The sequence below is a fragment of the Pituophis catenifer genome, unplaced genomic scaffold (genome assembly GCF_029215685.1).
Source record: "Pituophis catenifer annectens isolate HBS135680 unplaced genomic scaffold, rPitCat1.0.hap2 SCAF_14, whole genome shotgun sequence".
NCBI classification, from domain to species: domain Eukaryota; kingdom Metazoa; phylum Chordata; class Lepidosauria; order Squamata; family Colubridae; genus Pituophis; species Pituophis catenifer.
In genome coordinates this window covers 11,098,602-11,124,974 of record NW_027256894.1, presented here as the reverse complement: position 1 = coordinate 11,124,974, position 26,373 = coordinate 11,098,602, and the positions used below count along the sequence as shown (strand labels likewise).

General features: G+C 41.2%; 1 protein-coding gene across 1 annotated transcript in view; it reads right to left on the bottom strand.

The window, feature by feature from the left end:
• The window catches only part of AKAP13 (A-kinase anchoring protein 13), a 276,145-nt gene that overhangs the window by 175,109 nt on the left and 74,663 nt on the right, over positions 1–26,373 (bottom strand). The window contains exon 2 of the mRNA XM_070953603.1: positions 20,676–20,766. The gene's annotated coding sequence lies outside the window, so the exon portion shown is untranslated. The remainder of the gene's footprint in view (positions 1–20,675; positions 20,767–26,373) is intronic.

Here is a 26,373-nt window from a genome sequence, read left to right as displayed (position 1 = left end):
TGCTATGCTATGCTATGCTATGCTATGCTATGCTATGCTATGCTATGCTATGCTATGCACTCCTACTCCTACTCCTACTCCTACTCCTACTCCTACTCCTACTCCTACTCCTATTCCTATTTCTATTCCTATTCCTATTATTGTTAATCAAAAGTAGAATTCTAGCCAGGCAACCCCAAAACAGTTTTGGAGGAGGGGGGGAGAGAGAGAAAAAAAGAGCTTTAAAGAATGTTCATGATGTACATTTGTATACACATTCTCCTAAAGTCTCAGAACGTGAAGAACCTGGAGACACGTGCGCTCCGAGTTACCCTGAGTTTGGCCAAGAGAACAAGGCCTACGCTTAACAAGACACAGTTAAGCACATTTTTAACAAACGGATTACGCTGTGCAAATCTCTCTCTCTCTCAAAACATACTAGGCGGTCTTGCTGGAGCTCTGTTGAGTTCAGTGAAGCCCTCTAAGATTTGTCAAAGCCACGGACGCTTTTAAGACCCAACACAGCATAACCATACTTGGTGCTCTCTTACCTTGATGGCTCCAAGCTCGTGCAAAGCTTGATTATTAACTGCCCTTTAAACATTTGCAAAAATCTGATAAAACTTCTCCTTGTATGGCCTTTGCAGAAGAGCGTCCTAACAATTGTTAGTGATATGGTACTCATGTTTCTTTTGGCCAGATAAACTCTGCAGACAATTTGCCCGGGTAGTTTTAATAAAAACAAACGCTCTGCTCTGGCAGCATCGTTTTTTTTTTTCCTCTTCCCTCACCCCACTTCCTCTGGTGGTAGCAGGGGAGACAGTAATAGCAGGAGGTAGAGTTTTATAGCTAGAGACAGAACCAATATGGATGCAAAAGATTTCCATCTAAAAGATTGATTTTAAAAATAGGTTCGCAATGATGCCTAAAATCGTTGATTTTCTAACTTATGATAGTTGGAGATGATGGGAGTTGTGGTGTAACATAACTCTGGGGGTGGGGTGGAATATTAGGTTGTGAAGGTTAACAGTTAGCAGAATAACTGGCCTTCCAGGTGCGATTCAAGGTGATGGTTGCCATCTTTAAAGCGCTCCATGGCTTAGGACCTGGGTACTTACGAGATTGCCTTCTGCCACCGATAGCCTCCCACCGGCCAATACGCTCCCACAGAGAGGGACTCCTCAGGGTACCATCAGCCAAACTATGTCGACTGGCGACCCCCAGGGGGAGAGCCTTCTCTGTGGGGGCACCTGACCTCTGGAATGAACTGCCCCCAGAGATACGTAAGATCCCCGACCTACGTACCTTCCGCCGTGCCCTTAAGACTTTACTGTTTCAACAGGCAGGGCTGGCTTAAAATAACGAATTTTAATGGGTGTTTTAGTTTTTAGTTTTTTAATTTTTTAATAAAAGGGCCAAATTGTTTAATATGTTTTAAATTGTTTTTAAATTTTATGGTGATATGTTGTGCACCACCCTGAGTCCCTCGGGAAAAGGGCGGTATAAAAATTTAAATAAATAATAAATAAGAGAGTTGGAAGAGACCTTGTGGGTCTCCTAATCCAAGCCACTGCTCAAGTAGGAGACTCTATACCCGTGATGATGAACCTATGGCAAGTGTGCCAGAGGTCGCACATAGAGCCCTCTTTGTGGGCACGCATGCCATCGCCAGCTGCTTTTCCGGGTTCCGTCATGCGCATGTGTGCTGGCCAGCTGGTCCGGTGCGCATGCACACTGGCCAGTTGCTCTCTTTCGGGTTCCGCGCAAACCCAGAAGAGAGCAGCTGGCCAGCGTGCATGCGCGCGACGGGAACCCAGTAGAGCAGCTGTCCACCGCACACATGTGCACCAGCATCTGCTCTCTTCCAGGTGCAAGAAGATTAACCATCACTGCCCTATAACCAGGATGGTGAACCTTTGGCACGCAGAGCCCTCTCTGTGAGAACACCAGCCGTTGCCCCAGCCGAGCTCCACCACGCATGCGCACACACCTCCCACCAGCCACCTGGTCTTTGGGTCTCTGCCGCGCATGAGCAGGGGATGGGGTGCATGCATGGGGGGTGGGGCGCATGTGCAGGGGGTGCTCGCATTGCATTTTGAGGGTTCATGCGCACGCCCCCCATGCCCCATTTTGGGCCTGGAAAGCCTCCTGCACCAACCTGAAAGCCAAAACGGGGCATGGGGGGGGCAGGGCGCATGCACGGGGGAGGGAGGTAGTACATGCATGGGGGATGTGCATGCATGTGGGAGACAGGGCGCATACACGGGGGGTGCTCGTATCGCATTTTAGAGGTTCAGGCACCCGTATGTGCATTTGCGCGAGTCACATGCAAGCTTTGGGCACTTGGCAACCAAAAAGGTTAATCATCACTGCCCTATAACCATTCCGGACAAAAGGCTGTCCAATCTCTTCTTAAAAACCTCCAGTGTTGGAGCATTCACAACTTCTGGAGGCAAGTCATTCCACTGATTACGGTAATTGTTCTAACTGTCAGGAAGTGCCAAAACCGTCATGGTTAACCAGCACAATCATCTGGTTTTTCAACTTCCAACGTTGCTTAACAATGGATTTTCTGGTCCCAACTCTCTTAATTAATACCTGTACGAGGAACACTAAAGTGGGATGTCCAAGCACTGTAAGAGAAGACAAGAGCATACCACTTCCATGCTGTTGCCAAGAAAACTTTAAAATTGAGCTTAAGAATAGTCTTTAAAAAATGCAGCCACATCCCCGTCTAGAAATAATGCATCTAAAAGAGACTGCGCTCGTAGTCTAAACTCTGGTTGTGGCAAGACGGATGGGTTATTGGATGACATCTGTATTTGTCCGCTTCTGAATTTGAGGATGTGGGAGAAGAGAGTTTTTGAAGGGTGGGGAATTATAAAAGAATCTCAGCTACAGAATCATTGGCCTATGAGTCATCTTCACTGCCAATCCCAGCTGTTAGGGATCAAGGTCAGGGCTCTTGACCTCTGGCAGGCAAGTCCAATTCCCAGCATTTCTTATATGGGTTAGGAGAAATCCCTGGGAAGTTGCTGTTATTGAAATACTGAGCTAGAAGGACCAACAGAGGGGAAGGAAGGAAGGAAGGAAGGAAGGAAGGAAGGAAGGAAGGAAGGAAGGAAGGAAGGAAGGAAGGAAGGAAGGAAGGGACGAGAACTTAAGTGTCCTAGGTTTATAATGGTTAGGGTCTGGATTTAATTTTTGCAATATATATTGAGCTTCCTTATATTCCAGGGACAGTTGAAATCCACAGCTAAAGGTTTGGCAAAGATCCCAGTATTTATACCCAATATTTACATTTTTATCCCACTAATGATCAGATCAAGGTCATTGATTTTCCATGAGGAAAGCCTAACTCTTTCTTTAAAAAAAAAAATTAAAGAGTTTTTAAAAGTTTTTAACAGTTTTCCTCTTTGCAACATTTCCGCATCGGTATACATCCACTATATATCCATTTTTCTACCTTACATCTATATATCTATACATGTGGTTCCATTATCCTTTATACATATTAACATATTAATATACTAATTTATAAACATACATTTTGTGTCCTATATATTTATACAGATTTATTCCTATTTTCTAACTCCCAAGTCTTCTTTCTTTGATGTTTTCTTATCTTTTGCACCTATCCTCTAACCATGTATACCATTCATTCCATACCAAATAATATTCCCTTTCTCCTTTATCTTTTATTTCTTTTGTTAGTTTATCCATCTCAGCACACTCTAGCACTTTTCTTACTGCACTTTCCTCTGATGGTATAGTATTATTCTTCCAGTTCTGCGCAAACACAATTCTGGCTGCAGTTATGGCATGTAATATTAAGTATTGTATTTTTTTAATCATAATTTTCTGTAAGTATGTCTAATAGGAATGTTTCTGGTTTCAGTTCCATTTGTTGTTTGGTTATCTCTTCAAGCCACTTTCTTATTCTAATCCAATATTTTTTTTTTGCTATGGCAGACGACCACCTAACAAAGTCTAACACTTTCATATCCCTACTTTCTTTTTTCTATATCTTTTCTATAAAATTTGCCTTTTGAGTATCAAGTACATGCAATCAAGACTGTGTGATTTATTCCTTCCTCCTTTCCCTCCTGGTTTTTTTTTTTTTTTTTTTTTGCATTCCTTTTATTGACCTTCACTTTTTTTTTTTTTTTAATCACAGTCCTTCCCCTATTTTGTTCTTCTTCTCACTTTGGCAGTTTTAATTTTTGAAATACTTTAAGACACCTGCCTTAATTTTTACAGGAAGCATGCTAGAAAACCATGCTTCCTGGATTCGGTTAACCTTTTCTTACATTTTGAAATCCGAGCTGAGCATGGACAGGGGGCAAAGAGCTCTAGATCTCTTAAACTTTCCTGCGCATCATTGGACAGTCATTTGTCTGAAATGGCATAGGGTCTCCTGCCTGAGCAGGGGGTTGGACTAGAAGACCTCCAAGGTCCCTTCCAACTCTGGTACTCTGTGAAACATCTCTTTTCCATCAATTTATTGGTCCACCATTAGAACCTCTAAGCATGCTTCCCTACTTTCTTTTAAAATTTAAAAATTTAAAATCAGTATTTTTTTTTAATAGTCCAACATATCCCTAGAAGTATTTAAGTTTAGGAGTAAATGTTGCAACCCATAATTATTTTATGGAGGAATCTAGTCTTCTTGATATAAAAGCAATATTTCTCCCAGTCCCTCCTTCCTCCCTTGCTAGCTCTGTCCTTCCCACCACTTTTAATTCTGTTCTTCTTTACAAGCACTCTTATTACTGCATGAGGATCAGGGACTTCTGGCATTGGCATATAAACAACCATATACTGTACCATGTTCTTTTTCAAATAATGGTATAAAATCTTTTTCATACCCTTCTTTTCATTATTTTTTTTTTACTGAAACAACCAAGCACTTCCCAAAACTGCTCTTATTCTTTTAGCGTTTGTTAACATATTTTGATGCTTCCAAACCAGCTGCTTCCCCCAAGGATTGGTTTAAAAGTTACTTCTGCCTACCTTTTTTTGTGTTCTACTTTACTTCAAGTGATATCAGTCCTCCTCGCAAAATATATATATATAGGTTGTCCCAAGTAGGAAACAGGACAAGATATCTGAATGTAAGAATTCTCTTCTATTGTAGAGCTGCTTTAGCAGAACCTTGGAAAGTCTGAAAGTAAAAGGTCTTCAGCCAGCTCATTTTATCACATGGTAAGTTAGGGAGGGTCCTTTCTAAATTGGTTTTGTCTCTTCCCATCATGCAGCTGTGGGCTATGCCGGCTCTTATCTATGCCGGCAGTACTTTTTCCTCCCATTCTTCCAAGGTTGTTCTTACACTCCATTACAGTCCCAAATCATTCCCAGGTGTTTTAACACACCTAAAACCCTCCTTCAAGGGACGACTGTCCCAGCCACACACACTAAGTCTCCTGGAATCTAATCTAATCTAAGAAGTTGTTGGATAACCATTTGTCTGAAGTGGTGTAGGGTTTCCTGCCTGGGCAGGAGGTTGGACTAGAAGACCTAAAAGGTCCCTGCCAACTCTGCTATTCTATTCTATTCTATTCTATTCTATTCTATTCTATTCTATTCTATTCTATTCTATTCTATTCTATTCTATTCTATTCTAATATCAGAGTTGGAAGGGACCTTGGAGGTCTTCTAGTCCAATCCTCTGCTTAGGAAGGAAACCCTACACCACTGATTATCCAACTTCGTCTTAAAAACTTCCAGTGTTGGAGCATTCACAACTTCTGGAGGCAAGTTTTTCCATTGATTAATTGTTCTAACTGCCTGAAATTTCTCCTTAGTTCTAGGTTGCTTCTCTCCTTAATTAGTTTCCACCCAGGGGGTTGGACTAGAAGACCTACAAGGTCCCTTCCAACTCAATCTGATAAACTCCCCACCACCAAATCCTCATAGATTGTCCAGAAGATTACCATGGGTCAATGATCCGTTGCTGCCTCCATAACACTAAAGCTGCTCTTATTTCAGGGATAAATGCACCCTTTCCAAGTTGAGAGATGATAATCAAGAGTCCTCCAAAAATTTGCTTTGTTTTCAAAATGCAAGCCAAGCATTTTATTTAAATGTATTTAATGTACGAGTCTGCAGCGAAGGGGAACACAGCCACATTCCTGATCTATGATTTGAGCAGGCAAGCCAAATGGCAGATGTCGGACAAATTATTTTAAGTACAGTATGTATGGAAATAGACGAGAATGTTATATACTTTTCAAAGCATCTAATGGTGGTTAGACTTAGCAAAGGGGAACACAAAGCTGCCAACCAATTTAAGAACAGATCTGTGCAAGAGAAGGTTGCACTGGGATAAATGCCAAAAGAAGGGAGAGTATTATAGTTTATGAAGACGTAATGGACATACGAGGAGATCAACCCTGACTGCTCTTTAGAAGGCCAGATCCTGAAGATGAAACTCAAATCCTTTGGCCACCTGATGAGAAGGAAGGACTCCCTGGAGAAGAGCCTAATGCTGGGAACGATGGAGGGCAAAAGAAGAAGGGGACGACAGAGAACGAGATGGCTGGATGGAATCACTGAAGCAGTCGGCGGGAGCTTAAACGGACTCCAGAGGATAGCAGAGGACAGGAAGGCCTGGAGGAACGTTGTTCATGGGGTCTCGGTGGGTCGGACACGACTTCGCAACTAACAACAACAAATGGAGACCCACAGTTATACAGGTAGTCCACAACTTACAACCTCAGTTGAGCCCAAATTCAGCAAAATTTCTGTTGCTAAGTAAGACATTTGTTAAGTGAGTTTTGTCTCATTTTATGACTTTTCTTGCCACAGTTGTTAAGTGGGTCACTGCCGTTGTTAAGTTAGGAACATGGTTGTTAAGTGAATCTGGCTTCCCCATTGACCTTTCTGGTCAGAAGGTTGCAAAAAGTGATTGCATGACCCCGGGACAATGCAACTGTCATAAATATGAGTCAGTTGCCAAGTTGCCTAAATTTTGATCGTGTGACCATGAGAATGCTGCAAATAGTCGTTAAGTCGAAAATGGTCATAAGTCAGGTTTTTTTCAATGCTTTTGTAACTTCGAATGGTCATTAAATGAACTGTTATGAGTCAACTGTACTCAAGGCTCAAGAATTCTATGGGAGTACAAAATACACTTCTAAGCTTAAGATTCTTCTTTGGACGATCTGGTCCGAACCAGGAGCATTTCACCCCTGGCAAGGACCCACACACTCTCCACGTGGTGTTGACCTGTTGCAGCACAATGACACCTGGAAACCTAGTTGCTCTCCATTCCTGCTGTTAACTACCAAATCTTTCAAATAAAGAAATAACAATTGGAAACCCCCTTTCCCCATAATAGTAAAAATTCACTGTACGTTTCCTGTTTAAATCAATTTACAGATGTCTCACCAGGTGGCAGCACCTTGCCAACTGTAGCCATGCCTGATTAAGAAGATGGATGAAAACCTCTTAGGAGTAACAAGAGCTTTTGTATCAGAAAAGTCATGCAAACTATCCAAAAGAAAGCATGGGTAAACTATTTCTGTCTGGCAGCCAAGAAAACTACATAGGCATGTTTTGTGAAGTGCCCACAAAATCCGAGACAAACCACAGATGTTAAGGTTTGCACGGATCTATGTCCGTGGGTGCCACAAACTCTCAGGTTAACAGATATAAATTTATCAGACTTTGAATGCAAATCAGTATGTTTTTTCATCTGAACTTCCTCTCCATCTGACCATTTAGTGCCTGTCAAACTGAGGACCTGTCCCTTAAAACCTGTACTTCAAAAGTAAAAGATATTTTATTTATATTGTCCAAAGATATTTCACGAGAAGAGTCTTCCACTCCTCTGCTCGCAACAGAATACCTTATACCATCAGACTTGAAATTTTGGGATTAGACAATTTAGAACTACGCTGCCTTCGGTCTGACCTAAGCGTAGTACATAAAATTATCCACTACAATGTCCTACCTGTCAATGACTACTTCAGCTTCAACCGCAACAGGACACAGGCACACAATAGATACAAACTCAAGGTAAACCGCTCCAAACTCAATTGCAGAAAATACGACTTCAGCAACAGAGTGGTCAATGCCTGGAATGCACTACCTGACTCTGTGGTTTCATCTCCAACCCCCCCAAATTTTAAACTTAGACTGTCTACTGTTGACCTCACCCCATTCCTAAGAGTAAGGGACGTGCATAAGCGCACCAATGTGCCTACCGTCCCTATCCTAATGTTCCCTTTTTATCCGTATCCATTTCATGTAATCAAATCATGGTTATCTGTTAGATATTAAAGATATTAGATATCTGTTATCTAATACACGCTTGACAAAATAAATAATAAATAAATAAATAAATGGATACAAGCGATGTATATTTTCACGTCACGCAAGTCACGTTCCTCTCTCCCTTCATAGTACGATCAATCAAAATTTTGTAAAATTGTCTCACACACACACTGATTACAAAAAAAACAAAAAACCTTTAATTCACCGCAAAGTACTGGTCAAGATGACCAGGATGAACCAGGGATGGCTACAATGAACCATTCCAAGCAGCTGGACAAGTTTTGCATTTGGAAAACTCCTTGTTGATACAGGGAGGATTTCCTGAGCCAACCCCCCCCCGAAAAAAATACAAATAGGGACCCCTTTGTTCCTAACCAAGGTATTCCAGCAAAGAGCAATGGTGGGGGGCCAAGGGGAAGGGGAAGAAACACTATAGATGGATGGTAGGAAAAAGAGGAGGGGGTCGCCAGCTGAAGTGTAAACAAAAAAGCCATTGTACTCCATCCCTGATGTTAAATAAGGATGTTTTCAAAGGAGGGGGGAAAGGAACATCATGAAGCGCAGGGCAAAGGCATGGAAGCAATTTGAGTCCCCATTCAGAAACAAAATGGATTGAAAGGGAGCTTCCTTCCTTTCACTGGTGGTCTTCAAAGGGGTTTCCTAAGCGGATACAATTTTCAGTGTGATGAATCGCCAGTTCATGTTTTGCTTCTGGAAAACAGCCCGCTCGTACTAGGACAGGCAGACGGAACTTTATTTCAGGCATTGGGCCCCAAAAATGCAATCCATAAAAATCACATGGGACAGAATTCAAGATTCTGCTCCTCTGCTCACAACAGGATACCTTATGCCACCAGACTTGAAATTCTGGGCTTAGAAGCCTTAGAACTACGTCGCCTTCGGTCTGACCTAAACGTACCTCATAAAATTATCTGCCACAACGTCCTTCCTGTCAATGACTACTTCAGCTTCAACCGCAACAATACATGAGCACACAATAGATACAAACGCTCCAAACTCGATTGCAGAAAATACGACTTCAGCAGCAGAGTGATCAATGCCTGGAATGCACTACCTGACTCTGTGGTCTCATCCCAAAACCCCCCAAAACTTTAACCTAAGACTGTCTACTGTTGACCTCATCCCATTCCTAAGAGGTCTGTAAGGAGCGTGCATAAGCGCACCTGTGTGCCTTCCGTCCCTGTCCTAATATCCCCTTTTATTCATATTAATTAAATGTATCAATTCATGCTTATACTTATATATATTATCTAATACGTACTTGACAAATAAATAAATGAATGAATAAAAAAATGAATGAATAATACAGGGTCAAAAGAAGCAATGGGTCGATACAATCAACCACACCCCTGTCAACCACAAGCAACAGCAGCTCGACTTTAGAACCAGACTTGGGAAGTACCAATGAACAATGGCAGAGAGACTAGACCCATGATGGCGAACGTATGGCACGCGTGCCACAGGTGGCATGCGGAGCCATATCTGTGGGCACGCAAGCGTTGCCCTAGCTCAGCTCCAGCATGCATGCGCGTGCTGGCCAGCTGATTTTCGGGCCTTCCAGACCCACCGGAAGTCGGGAAACGGGCTGTTTCTGGCCTCTGGAGAGCCTCCGGGGGGGGGGGCGTTTTCGCCCTCCCCAGGCTCCAAGAAAGCCTCTGGAGCCTGGGGAGGGTGAACAACCGGCCTACCAGACCCACTGGTAACCTTTTTGCCACCACGTGCCAAAAGCGGGGGGAGCACGGAGGGGTCGTGACCCTCCACGCTCCCCCCGCTTTTGGCATGCGACAGCAAAAAGGTTAGCCATCAATGGATTAGACTATTGCATTGGGAAGACTGCTCTTAAATCCTGCTTCAGGAAGTGACCTCAGGATGTCTAGGCCTTGTGGGGAGGAAATATATTGTTTGCAATTCTGGAAGGCATGCATATGTGAGCCATTTCCAAGCTGGTTAGATCTGCCACATGCCAGAGGATGCCACCCAGACATTTTCTTCCCCTATTATCTCTTCCATTCACAAAGCAGACCTTTTTATATAAGGAGGAAAATATTAAAAATTCATTCCCATTTTATAAACCGGATGTACTTTTTCTATTGGAGAGACGTACGCCGAGTTTTCCAAAATCTAGGTGCTAGATGGGATTTTTAGTTTAGAAAGTCTTCGCTTGATTTATTTTGGGTAGACTTCCAAAGTGTTTTTAATAGAAAAATGAGATAAAGAGATTTGAAATAGATAAATAGATTGTGATGCCTCTGACAACATTCAGTAGGCAGAAGGTGAATTCTCCAAGGGCAACAAAGCTACCTCAAGCAGCAGAAGTACAGCGAAGTAGACACGCTCATCTCAGGCCACCCCTTCCCAACAAACACACACGTATCCGCAATAAAATGATAATAGCTGATTAATCTGTAGTCTTAAAGGATTCTAGCAAGGGAGACTTTCTCAACGAGCGTACACTAAATGAGTTGAGATAAAATCTCCCAGAATTCTGAGCAAGCAGGTCCAAAAGTAGTTTAGAAAATGTTCTATGTTCTATGAACATTTCTCTGGCTTCAATCAGCAAAAGATCAAAAACCTCCCAGACCATGCCAGCTACATCAGAAGTTGACACACCACTTTTGATGGAAAAAAAAAGATCATTTCTCCACAGTGCCAGGAACGTAGGATGGTATATTAAAAACCTTTTGAAGAATCTAAGCAGACCCACATTAAGAATCCAAATACACTCACATCGCATACTCAGATAATTGTTATGTAAATGTCGCTCACCAAAACACCAAAAATATATTTAAAATTAAATGCATAAAGCTTGAACTAATCACCTCCCCCCAATGCCTAACATGAATAGAGGAATTTCTAGAGAATGGGAAGATCATCAGCCGCCAGCCATAAATAGCAACGCATGACAAGTGGGTGAAAATATTTTGGACTTTTATTTTCGCTGGAAGACTGTCAAAATCCTTGCCACTTAATCACCCTGAAGACCAAGATATTAAGGGGTAGGGGGGAGAAAGGGATTTATTTTAAAAAGCACACATCTCATCAGGATTCGAGGCCTGGAAAGCAAGTCCTGCCATCAGCAAAAACACCGAGGAGGCAGAAAATAAACACAGCCATCTTGGACTGCAGACAAGCCTTTCAGAATTGAAAAGCAGAAGCTAATTTAAATGAAAACTCTTCCTGAGTCAGCCTTGTCCACTTTTGATTGCAAAAGACACCCACGGAGCCCCATAGATCTTTTTCCAGCTGTATCCTGTCCCGGCTTAAAGTAAGTTGCATCCTGCAATTCAGAAGGTCAGCCAGCAGCTGAAGCAGTGGCTGGGGGGTGGGTGGGGGGGGATGGACAAGTGTATTGAAAGACAGAGACAGAGACAGACAGAGAGAGAGAGAGAGAGAGAGAGAGAGAGAGAGAGAGAGAGAGAGAGAGAGAGATCTCAATGCCACCTCCTCCTTCCTTCTATTTTTATCAATGCCGTAGATGTTAGGAGGATGTACACTAATCCTGTGCACATCCTACTATTAAAAGAATATAAAAGAAAGTTGATGTAAAAGGTAAAGGTAAAGGTTCCCCTCGCACATATGTGCTACTCGATCCCAACTCTAGGGGGCGGTGCTCATCTCCATTTCAAAACCGAAGAGCCAGTGCTGTCCGAAGACGTCTCCGTGGTCATGTGGCCGGCATGACTAAATGCCAAAGGCGCACGGAACGCTGTTCCCTTCCCACCGAAGGTGGTCCCTATTTTTCTACTTGCATTTTGTACGTGCTTTCGAACTGCTAGGTTGGCAGAAGCTGGGACAAGTAACGGGAGCTCACCTTGTTACGTGGCACTAGGGATTCGAACCGCCGAACTGTCGACCTTTCGATTGACTCAGCGTCTTAGCCACTGAGCCATCAAGTCCCCACTATAGATGTTAAGAAGTACACTAACTAATATGAAAGAAAGTTGAGGTAAGTGTCTTCAAAATTATAACTTGAAGCTCCCACATCCTCACCTCAAGGGAAGGATCCTTCTAAGTTATATCTCTTTTTTTTTTAAATAATATTTTTTTATTTTGAATACAAATAATACAAACATAATACATATAAATCTAAATACAAAAAAAGGGGGAAATACCAATATTACAGTGCAAAACCTCACACACACACACCCCGGACTAAATTATATCTCTTCTAAGAAACATGGGTACCATCTCTAAAAGCAACATGAGAATTAGGTGGGTTTTTTTAACATCCATGCAAATGTATGAAGGTTTGACAGACAGTATTTCTACTTCAGCGATTCTAGCTGGCCGACACAATCTTAATTTCTTCAGCCGTTCCTTGGTTAGTTGTCCTACTCAATGGAGAAATCTTTTCTTTCCCTCTCAATGGAAGAAAATTGACTTAATTCTAGGACTAGATTTATACAAGAGAGATATTAGAATAACTGGGCAAGGTCAGGCTGGAGATTTTTTTAAAAAAAATTATTTATTTTACGTATCTCGCCTTTATTATTTTTTACAACTAATTCAAGGCGATGAACAGAACCAACCCAGCTTCCTCCTCCTGTTTTCACCATAACAACCCTTTGAAGTGAGTTGGGCTGAGAGACAGAGACAGGCCCAAGGCCAGCCAGCTGTCTTCCATGACTAGAACTTACATCTCCTGCAGATTGGCCAAAGGTCAGCTAGCTGTCTTTTATAACTTAGGTGCAACTAGAATTCACAGTCTCCAGGTTTATAGCCTGGTGCCTTAAACACTAGACAAAACTGGCTTATGAATTTTCTAAATAGATGTACTGGACAAAAAGGTAACCAAGAGATAGGGAGAAAACGGTCCCTTCTAGAATTATTGGTACATGTTTAAAAATGTGGTTCCCCCTAAGGGAAAGATACCTCCTGCAACTGCAAGTGAATTAATCCTTCCTCCACCCTGCTTTTTCTAGTTTTCTTAGCTCTAGACCTAGCTATGGCAGTACCTAAACAAGACAGGATGAGCTCAAAAAGAACTAAGCATGGTTAGAACTGGTAAGTAGTTGGTAACGGTAAAGGTTCCCCTCGCACATATGTGCTACTCGTTCCCCATTCTACGGGGCGGTGCTCATCTCCATTTCAAAGCCGAAGAGCCAACGCTGTCCGAAGACGTCTCCGTGGTCATGTGGCCGGCATGACTCAATGCCAAAGGCGCATTGAACACTGTTACCTTCCCACCAAAGTGGTTCCTATTTTTCTACTTGCATTTTTTACCTGCTTTTGAACTGCTAGGTTGGCAGAAACTGGGACAAGTAACGGGAGCTCCCCACGTTACGCGGCACTAGGGATTCGAACCTTTTGATCGACAAGCTCAGTGTCTTAGCCACTGAGCCACCATGTCCCTTAGGTAATCCAAGTAGTTGGATGGGAGCCTAAATCCCTATACTATATACTATATTAGGATGGCAGATACAAATAAGAAGCTAATGGCAAATCGCTTCCATATATTTCCACCACCCTCCAAAAAAAAAAGCCAAATCAATGTGTCCATAAAGTCACCAGAACTTAAAGTTCACTCAAAGGAGACGGATCCTTTTATCTTGGAGGTAGAATACACTATGTCAAGAGTTGTATTTCAACTCTTTTCTATTTTTTTCCTAAGATTGCATGGTGAAGGCACTTTCCTGCCTTCTTCTCTTCTGAAAATCACTCTTTTCTTCTTCTTTTTTTTTTTTAAAAAAAAAAACATTCTGATGTCCAAAAGGTTAGGAGCTACTCATCTTCTTCTCCCCATTTAAAATTGAAGAGCAACATTACTGAAGTGAACAGGTATATAAAAAGGATCAAGCTGCAATCATAATAATGGAGCTTGATTTTTCCTCACTAGCATCTTTCCCCTTCTCGAGAATGCCCTGTGTAATTCTCCCTATTTTGCAAGAATGATTAGTGTATATCATTGTATGCAGCAGCAAAATTGTTCAACTGACTCGGGTCATTGAGTCAAGAAAGAATTGAAAGGTAAAGCCATCCAAATGAATAATGGTAAAAAAAAGAAAGAAAGAAAAAAAGTCTGGCATTTTCCAAACCAAACCACTGCTTAAATTTACCTTTAAACTCAAAAAGAAGGAACTCAACTGTAGTTCTGCAGGACTGGTTTATGAATCCCAATCCAACAATATTCAGGATATTGCTTTTTTAAGTTTTTTTCCTCATGCCATCACTGTTGAACACATAATTCCCACACTACTATCTTATGTCTAAGTATATTTATCCATGTAGTGTGGCTGTTATCCTTCTCATCTGTTCCACTACCTTCTCTTATTGGTGTCATTATGATTATTATTACTTTGATATTTGCTTATGATTACTATTCTATTCTATTCTATTCTATTCTATTCTATTCTATTCTATTCTACCCCTATCCCTACCATACCCTATTTCGCTTCTAGTCTATTCCATTCCATTATATTCTTCCCTTACCTCTACCAAACCCTATTTCTCTTCTAGTTCATTCCATTCCATTTATTCTATTCTATTCTATTCTATTCTATTCTATTCTATTCTATTCTATTCTATTCTACCCCTACCCCTACCCCTACCCCTACCCCTACCCCTACCATACCCTATTTCTCTTCTAGTCTATTCCATTCCATTCTATTCTACCCTTACCTCTACCAAACCCTATTTCTATTCTAGTTCATTCCATTCCATCTATTCTATTCTATTCTATTCTATTCTATTCTATTCTATTCTATTCTATTCTATTCTATTCTATTCTATTCTACCCCTACCCCTACCCCTACCCCTACCCCTACCATACCCTATTTCTATTCTATTCCATTCCATTCCATTCCATTCTATTCTACCCTTACCCCTACCAAACCCTATTTCTATTCTAATCCATTCCATTCCATTCCATTTTTTCTATTCCATTCCATTCCATTCCATTCCATTCCATTCCATTCCATCCCATCCCATCCCATCCCATCCCACTCTAATAAGATGAAGCAAAATCTGAAGGTAGAAACGTTGTTCCAATTAGGGGCCACAACTGACCCAGATATATTTTTTTTTAATTTTGAGCAAGCATGGGCAAGAAAAGAGGCAGTTTAGGATTGGGGTTAAAGCACCAGACTATGAGTTCTAGTCCCACCTTAGGCACAGGCATGAAGCCAGCTGGATGACTTTGAGTCACTCAATCAGCCTTAGGAAGCAGGCAAGGAGAAACCACTTCCGAAAATCTTGCCAAGAAAACTGCAGGGACTTGTTCAGGCAGTTGCCGGGAGTCAACATTGACTCAAAGGCACACAAACACACACTCATACAATTGTCATGGAATACTACCCAACCTTCTCCAGGTTTCTTGAACCGTTTCAACTCTTCCTGACTGGTGTAATGAAAAGTCATTAAAGGCATCCACTTAGAATTTACACCTCTTGCCTCTGGCCATGCAAATAAGTACCAAATCTTCTTTTAAGCTGCCAGTTAAAATCTTGCAAAATCATATCAAGGGAGCTCGGTCAATTTTTGGGTTCCTTAAAGCAGCCTTCCCCAATTGGTGCTTTATAGATATAGTTATGCTATAATCTATAAAGTATATATAAAGTCTGGCATATATCTTATACCAGACTTCAAATTTTGGGCTTAGACAACTTAGAACTATGCTGACCTAAGCATAGTACATAAAATTATCTGCCACAATGTACTTCCTGTCAATGAATACCACAACAATACACAAGCAAATCATAGATACAAACTCAAGGTAAACCGTTCCAAACTCGATTGCAGAAAATACGACTTCAGTAACAGAGTGGTCAATGCCTGGAATGCACTACCTGATTCTGTGGTTTCTTCCCCAAACCTTTAAGCTTAAACTGTCTACAGTTGACCTCACCCCATTCCTAAGAGGTCTGTAAGGGGCGTGCATAAGTGCACCAGCGTGCCTACCGTCCCTATCCTAATATTCCTTTTTATTTACTCCTTTCATGTATTCAAATTATGTTTATACTTTTACCTGTTATCTTATATATGCTTGACACATAAACATGACTTATGCTGCAACTCTCATAATTCCTAAGGTGGTGACATTGTATAAGATAAAAATACTGGTATCTGCTCTGACTCAGCCACAATTTTAATACTCCACACATTTAATGGAGATTTATTTTTAAGCGTGTAAAATCATGCTTAATGGCATAATCATAACAGAGCCTGATGATCTAAGACCTTTCAGCAACAGAGGCCAAGAAGAAAAGGACAAATACAATTTCCTGCCTTCTTTGCAGAGGTGAAAATTGAGAACAGACCTGGAAAAGACCTGCTTAAAACGTCAAGTTTTCATAGAAAAAAGAAGCACGCAAATGTCCTGTCCAATGGTGCAAAGTTTGCAAGGAGGTTCATTAAGTGGGTACTAAGAAAAATGGCACACACCCTTCAGTTAATTAGGAACTACTGTGCACAAAGAAGGTTATTTTTTTTAATGAGACATAAATCTGGTGGAAAGCCCAGATTCTATAAAGATTTGCAGAAGCTTTTCACACCAAGTTTAGGGCTCCTGGGCCTGCATGTTCACCTTTTACAGACCCCTCTGGCATATGAGAAGATACTGATGGCTACAAAGAGTCTTAAATAGCTGCTTATCCTTTCCTAACTAGAAACCGGACTAAATCAAATCAAAATCCACCATGTGCATTTTTCTATTACTTTCAGACCTCAAGATTTTGCTACCTTCTATGATAAACCACCTTCCCTTTAAAAACCAGTGCTCCAGATCAAATTGTAAGCTAAATTATCTGAATCTCATTTAAATTGGGTTCACATATCCCAATAAGCCATAATAGACTTGGCCTATTATGACTGCTCTTTAGAAGGCCAGATCCTGAAGATGAAACTCAAATACTTTGGCCACTTAATGAGAAGGAAGGACTCCCTGGAGAAGAGCCTAATGCTGGGAACGATTGAGGGCAAAAGAAGAAGGGGATGGCAGAGAATGAGGTGGCTGGATGGAGTCATTGAAGCAGCTTAAATGGACTCTGGGAGATGGTAGAGGACAGGAAGGCCTGGAGGAAAGTTGTCCATGGGGTCGCGGACAAGACTTCGCAACTAACAACAACAAGAGTTGGCCTGCAGCAAGATTGGCTTTCACACAAAATTGGAAAAATAAAAGAGACCCCCCCCCCCAGAAGAAAAGTTATTAAATAAGATATTGACTTGTGCTGAAATGGACAAGTCAACGCTGGAACTCAAAGATAAGAGTTGACGCTGGAACTCAAAGATAAGAGTGAGACGGATTATTATGAAATCTGGAATAAAATGTATCATTGGTTGGAGAGGAGGAGGAATGTTGGGATAAAGGATTATAAATAAGTTGAACGTTTAGAAATATCTATGCTGGTATTCTGTGACAAATATGAATGGAATTGGTATTGATGTAACCTTCACAGACGAAAAAATTTATGTGTTTGAATTGTGGTTGATGGAATATACTTATATAGCAAAAAGGAACTGTATTTGTTGTAAGGTAAAACTTGACGGAAATGTTCAAACCGGAAAGTCACACCATGTCCAATGTTTTTAATTGTATTATTAATAAAAAACTTTAAAAAAAAAAAACAAGAGTTGGCCTGGTTTGAAATGAGCGGATTTGGTGAACCCCGTCACTTTTTAAACTCTCATTTAAAATCCAGCATTTTGAGGAAATCCAGGCAACAGTCAGTATTCTGAACAGGTTTTTTATTTGTAGCCATAATTAAAAAGGACAGCATCAGAAAACAATGACTAATTAAAATACAAAGAGCAAAAGAACACCAAAACATCTACTCCATCAACACAGATTTAGTTATAAGATCTGCCAAGCTAGCCTTAAGATTTGGGTCAGTGGTTACCATCCCGGATTAAAATTTCTGGCATTTGAAAATCAAATTTGAGATTCATTCTCTCTTTCTCGCACATGCATACACGCATAAACACACACAAACACACACACACACACACACATACATCTACAGCAAGTTATTCTGGCAGTGGATGCTCCTGGTCCAGCCAGCCATAACCTCTTCAAGGACATTCCATTCCTGTCCACAACCTCCAGCCAGCATTGTGTTCTCATTGAGCATTTGAAGTCTTCATCCAGCTCATTTTAGGAAATTTGGAGGAATGATACTGTAAGCTCTTCAAGTCGAATGGGTATCAACTGCCACCTTATGCTTGCTTGTGCTTCTCTGCTATGCAGTGACATACTGCCATGATCTTGGGGAATGAAGGGGGGAATGCTTGGGGAAACGAAAGTAACTTCTGTGCCTCCTTGAGACACTGCCTCAAGGTCACACAGCTGGAAGAAGGAGAGAGCTGCATATCAAACTGATTTAAGACTAACCATTATGGGGAAAAAAAATTTTGCCTGACACCTGATTGGTTACACTGGGGTGGGCAGTGAGAGATAGTTTATGGAGGCAAAAGTAGAATTTATGGATTTGGGCTGGCAATTCTCAGTTTTGGCTATGAAGTATTGCAATACACTTAATCTCTGATAAAATTATACCTTTCTCAACAAATGGAGCCAAGGACCGTATCTATTTAGAGGTTTAAGTTGTGGCAAGTCCGACAATGAGTTTCTTTCTGTTGTGCATGGATAGTTTTGTCCTGCCAGTGGACAGGAGCTCAAGAAAACTGACCTTGTTTTTTTTTTTAGAAAATTATCAGTGCCTGCTTTGAAAACGATTCAGATCTCGTGCAAACATGGCATCTCTCTGGCAGCCTGTCCTATTTTTTCAAATTTCTGCATAAGTCCTCAAAAATAATGTCATTGCAGAAACGATGGCACCTTTTCTCAGGCATACAAAGAGATCTGAGAAACATTGGGCTGCTTTAATGAATTGCAGAGATGCTATGTTGGCAGGAAATCCAAAACATTTCTTCCTAATAATTTCTGAAGCACGCGCTGCCCAATAATTTGATGCATTCTCAAGCTGCCTGCTTATAAGCTTTCTCTCCGTCTGGGTACCCATTAAACAGAGAGGAGGAGGTGATGAGTGACATTATCAGACAAAGCCATGGGTGCCAGCAGGTGAAAACATCATCAATCAGAGTACGTTCACTAGGTATTAATGGTTGGAGAAGATCCAAGTTGGCTTCTGTTAAGGAATAAACACAGAATTACTTAACCCTGTATAGGGACTTGTTGGAAATCCCTTTTGTTTTGTTTTCATTTCAAGTACTAACAGGTTTAAATTACGCAGACATGTAAACTTGTTGGAGAAGAAAGATGGAATTCACACACCAGGGTTGTAAGCCATGGTTTGGATAGATCCCATTTAGTGAATAAATCAGGCCAATGATTGTAAGCCATGGATCGGACTCATATATCATGCTACATCATAAGCAATGGTTTGTAAGACACAATTGCTTGGCTTCATGCAAGATGCTAAATAAATTTTTAAAAGCATATGAAGCAATGGTGAAATCTAAAATTTGTTACTACCGGTTCTGTGGGTGTGGCTTGGTGGGCATGGCTTGGTGGGCGTGGCAGGGGAAGGATACTGCAAAATCCCCATTCCCACCCCATTTTGGGGCCAGAGGTGGTATTTGCCGGTTCTCCAAACAACTCAAAATTTCCGCTACCGGTCAGAACCTGTCAGAACCTGCTGGATTTCACCCCTGCCAAAGATACTGTGACTGTCATAAATATGAGTCATTTTCCAAGCATCTGAATTTTGATCATGTGATGCCACAGGGGATGCTGCAACGGTCGTAAGTGTGAGAAATGGTCATAAGTCACTTTTTTCAGCGCTGTTATAATTTCAAATTAAAGAATAAACACAGAATTATTTAACTCTGTATAGGGACTTTTTTGAACTCCCTGTTTTTTTCTTTTTAGTTCAAGTAGTACACAAACTGTTGTAAGTCAAGGACTACTGTATTTTTTGGAGTATAGGATGCTCTGGATTATAAAATGCACCTACCTTTTTTGGTGAGAAAGACAAGAAAAAGAAATCTGCCTCTGCCTCCCAGCGATTTTGCCTCCTTGCAGCAAACAGCAAACAGCCTGCTTTACTTTCATTTTCGCTTTCAGCATAGCTTGATTAGCACAAGGAAAAAAAATCTGCTCCCAGCAATTTACCTCCTTGCAGCAAGCAGCAGAGCCCTGCGCAAAACAGCTGAGAGCAAAACAGCTGAGAGTCAGGAGACCAATCCAATCAACTTGTGCTAATTAGCCTGTGCTGAAGCTGAAATGGGCTGTTTCTTCTTGCTGCTTGCTGCTTGCTGCAAGGAGGTAAATTGCTGGGAGGCAGAGGCCAAAGTGTGGGAGCCAGTGGGTGGGAGGGGCTACATTTTCACTCTCTTTTAGGGGGGAAAAGTGTGTCTTATACTCTGAAAAATATGGTACCTGTATTAATTTCCTCCTCCACCCACCCACCCACCCAATCACTCACACAACACATATAACTTACTGTGTCTGCATGAAGCAGCATGCAGTTTCAGCAAATTCTGCCAAATCCCAAGAATCGGGGACCGAGAGTCACTGCAACTCAAGGATGAGTTCTGCGGGAAGAATAAAAGAAAGAAAGAAAAAACTTTTTTAACAATATGTCAGGAAAACACACTTAGGGAAGTAGATTCGATCATTCTGAAGCAGTGGAAAAATTCTTGACCGGGCTGCACCAATTCAAAGCATAGGTAAGATTTCACACAATAGCAATAGCAATAGCAATAGCAATAGCACTTAGGCTTATATACTGCTTCACAGTGCTTTTACAGCCCTCTCTAAGCGGTTTACAGAGCGGTATATTGCCCCCAACAATATGGGTCCTCATTTTACCGACCTCGGAAGGATAGAAGGCTGAGTCAACCTTGAGCCTGGTGAGATTTGAACTGCCAAACTACTGGCAGCCAGTGATCAGCAGAAGTAGCCTGCAGTATTGTACTCTAACCACTGCGCCACCGCAGCTCTTAAAGAGGTAAGTCTCTTCTCAACAGGCTAATTATTTGCATGAATGGGATTTTTTTTAGGAGGGAGATACTCTTTAGGCCCTCCCATGCTGGGGAGGAAGTGTTAGAATCGAGACAACGGTTTAAGCAGTATAAGGCAGGGATCCCCAACCCTCAATCCATGGACTGGAACCAGTCCGTGCCAGGCCAAAAACCAGGCCATGCAAACAAGCAAAGCCCCATCCGCGGGATTCAGGTAGCATGTGAAATCACGCCCCCTCCAGTCCATGGAGAAAGCTCTCTCCACGGAATGGGTCCCTGGTGCCCAAAAGGTTGTGGGCCACTGGTATAGGGAGAAAACTAAATTGCCATTTAGAACAAAAGATTAGCTAATTTGGCATGAGTGACAGTTTCATTACAGAAGAAAAAGACTAGAATTGGTCTGGTTTGCATCTCTGCCTTCTTTCCCTCCAGATGCTCAGGCTACCCTACAGAGATAAAAAAAATCCTACTTTATTGATGCAACGGAAGTAGGTTTGATCAAAGAGTGGCAGGAAACAAAACTGGGAGTTTCACATCTGATGAGAAAGCTCTCCCAACAATCATCATCATCTTCTTTTAATGACCCCATAATCCCTTGAAGGGTGTGGGTCTAGGGAACTGAATGGAGCTGAGTGTTTACTGGCCAGATGCCCTTCCTGTCGCCAATGCGGAGTTTTGCCTCTACCTGGGATTGAACTCACAGCCTCCTGATTGTGAGGCAAGAGCTCCACCTCTAGGCCACCCAGTCTCCCAACCATCCCCAGTTCAAATTCACCACTTTCCACAAGTTGATGCCATGGTAACAATTTGGATCTACATTTAAACAAGGATTTTTGTGTGTCGTGCACTGAGTCTTAGAACAAAATTTGGATAGCAAATTCTTCATTTAACAGCAGGTAAGGTTTACATATTCTGGAAGCCGTAATATCTACGCATCAGGTGGAAAACACGAGGACTGGGATAATTTGAGAAGTCAGGCATGGATTTAGCAATGTTAAGTAATCTTTAATTAAAGCTATTGTTAACTAGCTATTGTTAACTAAGTTTTAGTTAACTAAAGTGGAAGACTTACTTGAGGAGAAGAACAAGGTATAACATACCGTATTTTTAGGAGTATAAGACACACCGGAGTATAAGACGCACCTACCTTTTTTGGTGAGGAAAACAAGAAGAAGAAATCTGCCTCTGCCTCCCAGCAATTTTGCCTCGTTGCAGCAAACAGCAAATAGCCTGCTTTACTTTCATTTTTGTTTTCAGCATAGCTTGATTAGCACAAGAAAAAATAAAATTTGCTCCCAGCAATTTACCTCCTTGCAGCAAGCAGCAGAGCCCTGCGCAAAACAGCTGAGAGTCAGGAGGCCGATCCAATCAACTTGTGCTAATTAGGCTGTGCTGAAGCTGAAATGAGCTGTTTCTTCTTGCTGCTTGCTGCAAGGAGGTAAACTGCTGGGAGGCAGAGGCCAAAGGATGGGGGGCAGTGAGTGGGCGGGGCTACATTCGGTGTATAAGATGCACCTAAATTTCCACCCCCTTTTAGGGGGGAAAAAGATGTGTCTTATACTCCGAAAAATACAGGTACTTGAGATAAGAAGACTCTTCGATTTTGCAGTCCACTCCCTAAATTATGCCTTCACATTAGAACTACGCCAACTCTAAGTACTTCACCTCCATTAAGTTATTTGTGTAAAGATGCCGACAAAATCCAGGACATTAGCACTAGCAATCTCTAACAAACAACCCACCCCAAGGGGGATTTGTTAGGGAAAGCTTAGAAGCTATTAGCAATTTGGCAGAGCTGGAAGCAGCAGTTATTCCCATATCTCTCGCCAAGAAAGCAAATTCAGGTGACCCTCAGTATCTGTCTACATGTGGTGCTCGGATTTATCACAAAGTCCACGCAACTGAAATTCTGCTCCTACAGAACCGGAATTTTCTGTCCTGTTCTAAATTACGTAAATCTGTGGTGCCAACTGACTGTGGACTTATTTATTTTGGCTTTAACAATCCTGGCTGGAGTGGGTTGAGGACAAAGAGCAACTATGTGTGAAACTGAAGCCCAGGAAATATTCGTCAACATTTATTATAGTTATTTTGTATTCAACAGCCTTTGCTTGTTATTGGCGGTTATTAATTAGTAAGATGCACTTTGGTGTGATATGCACTTATATCTACGCACAAGCCAGAGAAAGCAACAGCTTTACAATATACCCAACATCAACAATAAAAAGTATAATAATAACAATTTAAAACATTAGCCAACCCTGGGTAACCAATATCAAGTGCTGTCATTGGGGGGTGGGGGGGAATTCTGGGTAAAAAAAAGTAGGAATTTTGGAAGGGATTCAACTGGTAGCTTTCCTAAAATGGTCAAACATAATAATTCTGCCAACGATCATCAGAAGAAACCATAAAAAGGAGATGTTTAAAGTTCACAGGTAGCTCTTAAATTTTCAGTTGCCCACATGTGGTCTTTATGCAGGCCGTGGTTTCCTTCACGGAAGGAAATTTCCTTCATGCAGTTCCCTTCCTGGGAGTAAACTGAGCTTTTAAGAAAAAATGAAACCAATATCCAACATCACCTTTACTCGTCCTGTTGAATGTTACAGATTACAGATTAACAGTCGGAAGGAATCTTGTAGGTCATCTAGTCCAACCTCCCACCCAAGCAGATCCTACACCATTTTTGACAGACAGGCAGACATTTTTTGACAGACAATCCAAACCAGTTCATCTGTTGCACCTTAAGACAAAATGATGTTAGTAAAATGTTTATACAATCTTTATACGTTTATATGTATATTTTCCTTTATTATATTTTCCTTTTTCTTTCTTTCTTTTCTTTCTCTATTTTCCTTTTCTTTTTCCCTTCTTTTTTTTTTTGTTATTCTTGTAATTTTTTTTCAGTTTGTATAAGTTTTTACTGCTGTAATTAGAATTCTTACTGTATAAAAAGAAGATTGCACTTGGGCTAGCTCACCCCATTGCATGCAATAATAATTCAATCCTCCAAGCCAAGACAAAAAGTTCCAGAGAATAAAGGACATTTCCCCAGCTTTTATTTTAATCCATGAAAACCAGAAATTTCCCCATTCACATTTTTCTACACACGTTTGGACTACAACTCCAGGATTCTATTGACCCTGCTGATGGTGGTTGTGGTGGGAAATTCCTTAAAGTTGCCCCAACCAATCTGGGAAGACAACAGATTGGGGAAGGCTGTAATCTCAGCTCTTTTCAATATATGCACTTTATGAAGATTTGACTACTGCTTTCATTCTTCGTAAAGTTTAAAGCATCTGCAGGTGAAAAGCAAAAACGTTTCTAATTTTTCCTTCAAAAAAAAAAAAAAAAGAAGAAGAAGAAGAAGAAGAAGAAGGGGGAAATAATACCTTCCAGGCACCCAACTGGAATATTAAGTTCCAAGATTGTACTTTAAAAAAAAAAAGGAATGTTAAGAAGAAGAGATTTATGAGCATTCCTCTGAGGGAAGAGGGTTATTTACTTACACAAAGGCAAGATAATGTAGCTAAGGCTCTCTTTTTTTCAGGATAGTCCACAAACAGGTAGATGGAGAGCGTGCAAACTCAAACACAGAAATTTAGCGAAGTGTAGTAGGAGAGACTTTGATAGACCCACAAAGAAGTGTGCACGTATACACACACACATACAGTACATGGTGCGGGGGCACATAAGACACAGGGTTTCTTTTTACAAGCTTTTCCTCTGCTACCTAAGTAACAGATCTCTTGGGAAGTTGAGAGGGGAGACTAAGCAGCAGAAGCAGATTAAATCCTAAGCAACAAGGATCCTGTTTTTCATGTTAATGTCCTGCACAATTAGAAGAAATGGTAAAAAAGCACAGAAAGGGATACCAAGACTCAAAAGAGGTGCAATGGTTAAAAAGAGGAGCTTTAAAAAAAACAAAATGTTTCACTGAACATGATTTTTCTTTTTCCACGGTCCAGCAAAGCAAACCTCTCTGCAACTAACATAACAGGAGAGGGAGAAGGAGAGAGAGAGAGAGCAAGAAAGCTAAGCTAAAAGTAAAAATTAACCAAAGCTAAAAGGTTTCACCAGAATCTCTTTTTTTCGGACAGGAACCTTTAGAAGAAGTGAAATCTCGTTTATTTTGAGTCTAAGGTGAATTGCATATCACTTCTCCTTTTACTGTTGGCTAATTTTCAATCAACAGCGACATCAAAGGAAGGAGGATTGAAAGGCTGTTAAATAAATTCTCTTTTTAGTGCAACTGAGATGGGGGAGACCCAGGATAATCTAACGGCTGGAACACGCTATTAAAAAAAAAAAAAGGCACAGTATAAACGCAGGGGTCCCCGCTAAGCCAAGTCAATAAATACAGAAGACTCGGTTCTTAAACATTCACTCATTCAATCTCTTGGACAAGCACCAAACAACAAGAAAGAACCCAAGCAGATTTGCCACAGCCAGGTCAGAGTGAAACAAATATCCAGCAAAAAAGCAATTGTGGCTTTATTGTGAATTGTGACCCAAACCATTTTCTTTTAAAATATATAAACAGAAGAGAGCTAAAGAAGCAGAACAAAAGTGTGCCTGCCAGTCTCTCTCGCGAACAGTTGGGAGTCCAATCTTTATTAGGACCACTATGGGAAGAAAAAGACTTAATCCCTCTTTTTTCCAGTTTTTATCCATAATTCCATCTCTGCAAACAACCACAGAGCTTAAGAGTTTCCGATGGCCCCAGTGGAGATTTGTTTACTCAAGGCAAAGAGAAGCTCAAGGTATGGGCTTAATGGTAAAAGCACAGCTGAAGAGCAAAGAGGATCCTTTTTACCCAGCATGGGAAAAAAAATTAAGAACTAAATCTTTAATGGAATATGTAACAGGACACCCACTAAGCTAAATGGACCCCTTAGGATGAATAAGGAAAAGGTGGACTCACCACAGGTAGCATTAACACCCCAGTGTTAAGAGGCACCCAGTGAGATTTGAGATGCCTTGTGTGTGCCTGCTTAACACACAAAGAGGCTGTGTTAGTTCAAAGGTCAGATCTGCATATTGTCATATTCTATTATGTGCTGTTTTGACAACATCTGTTGAAGGTATACTGGTGCGCTGTGAAAGGACACTTCTGCTTCTCCGTCTTCTAAGATAATTTCTCGAGGGGTAAATTTAGGAACTGGTCCAAACAAAAATTCC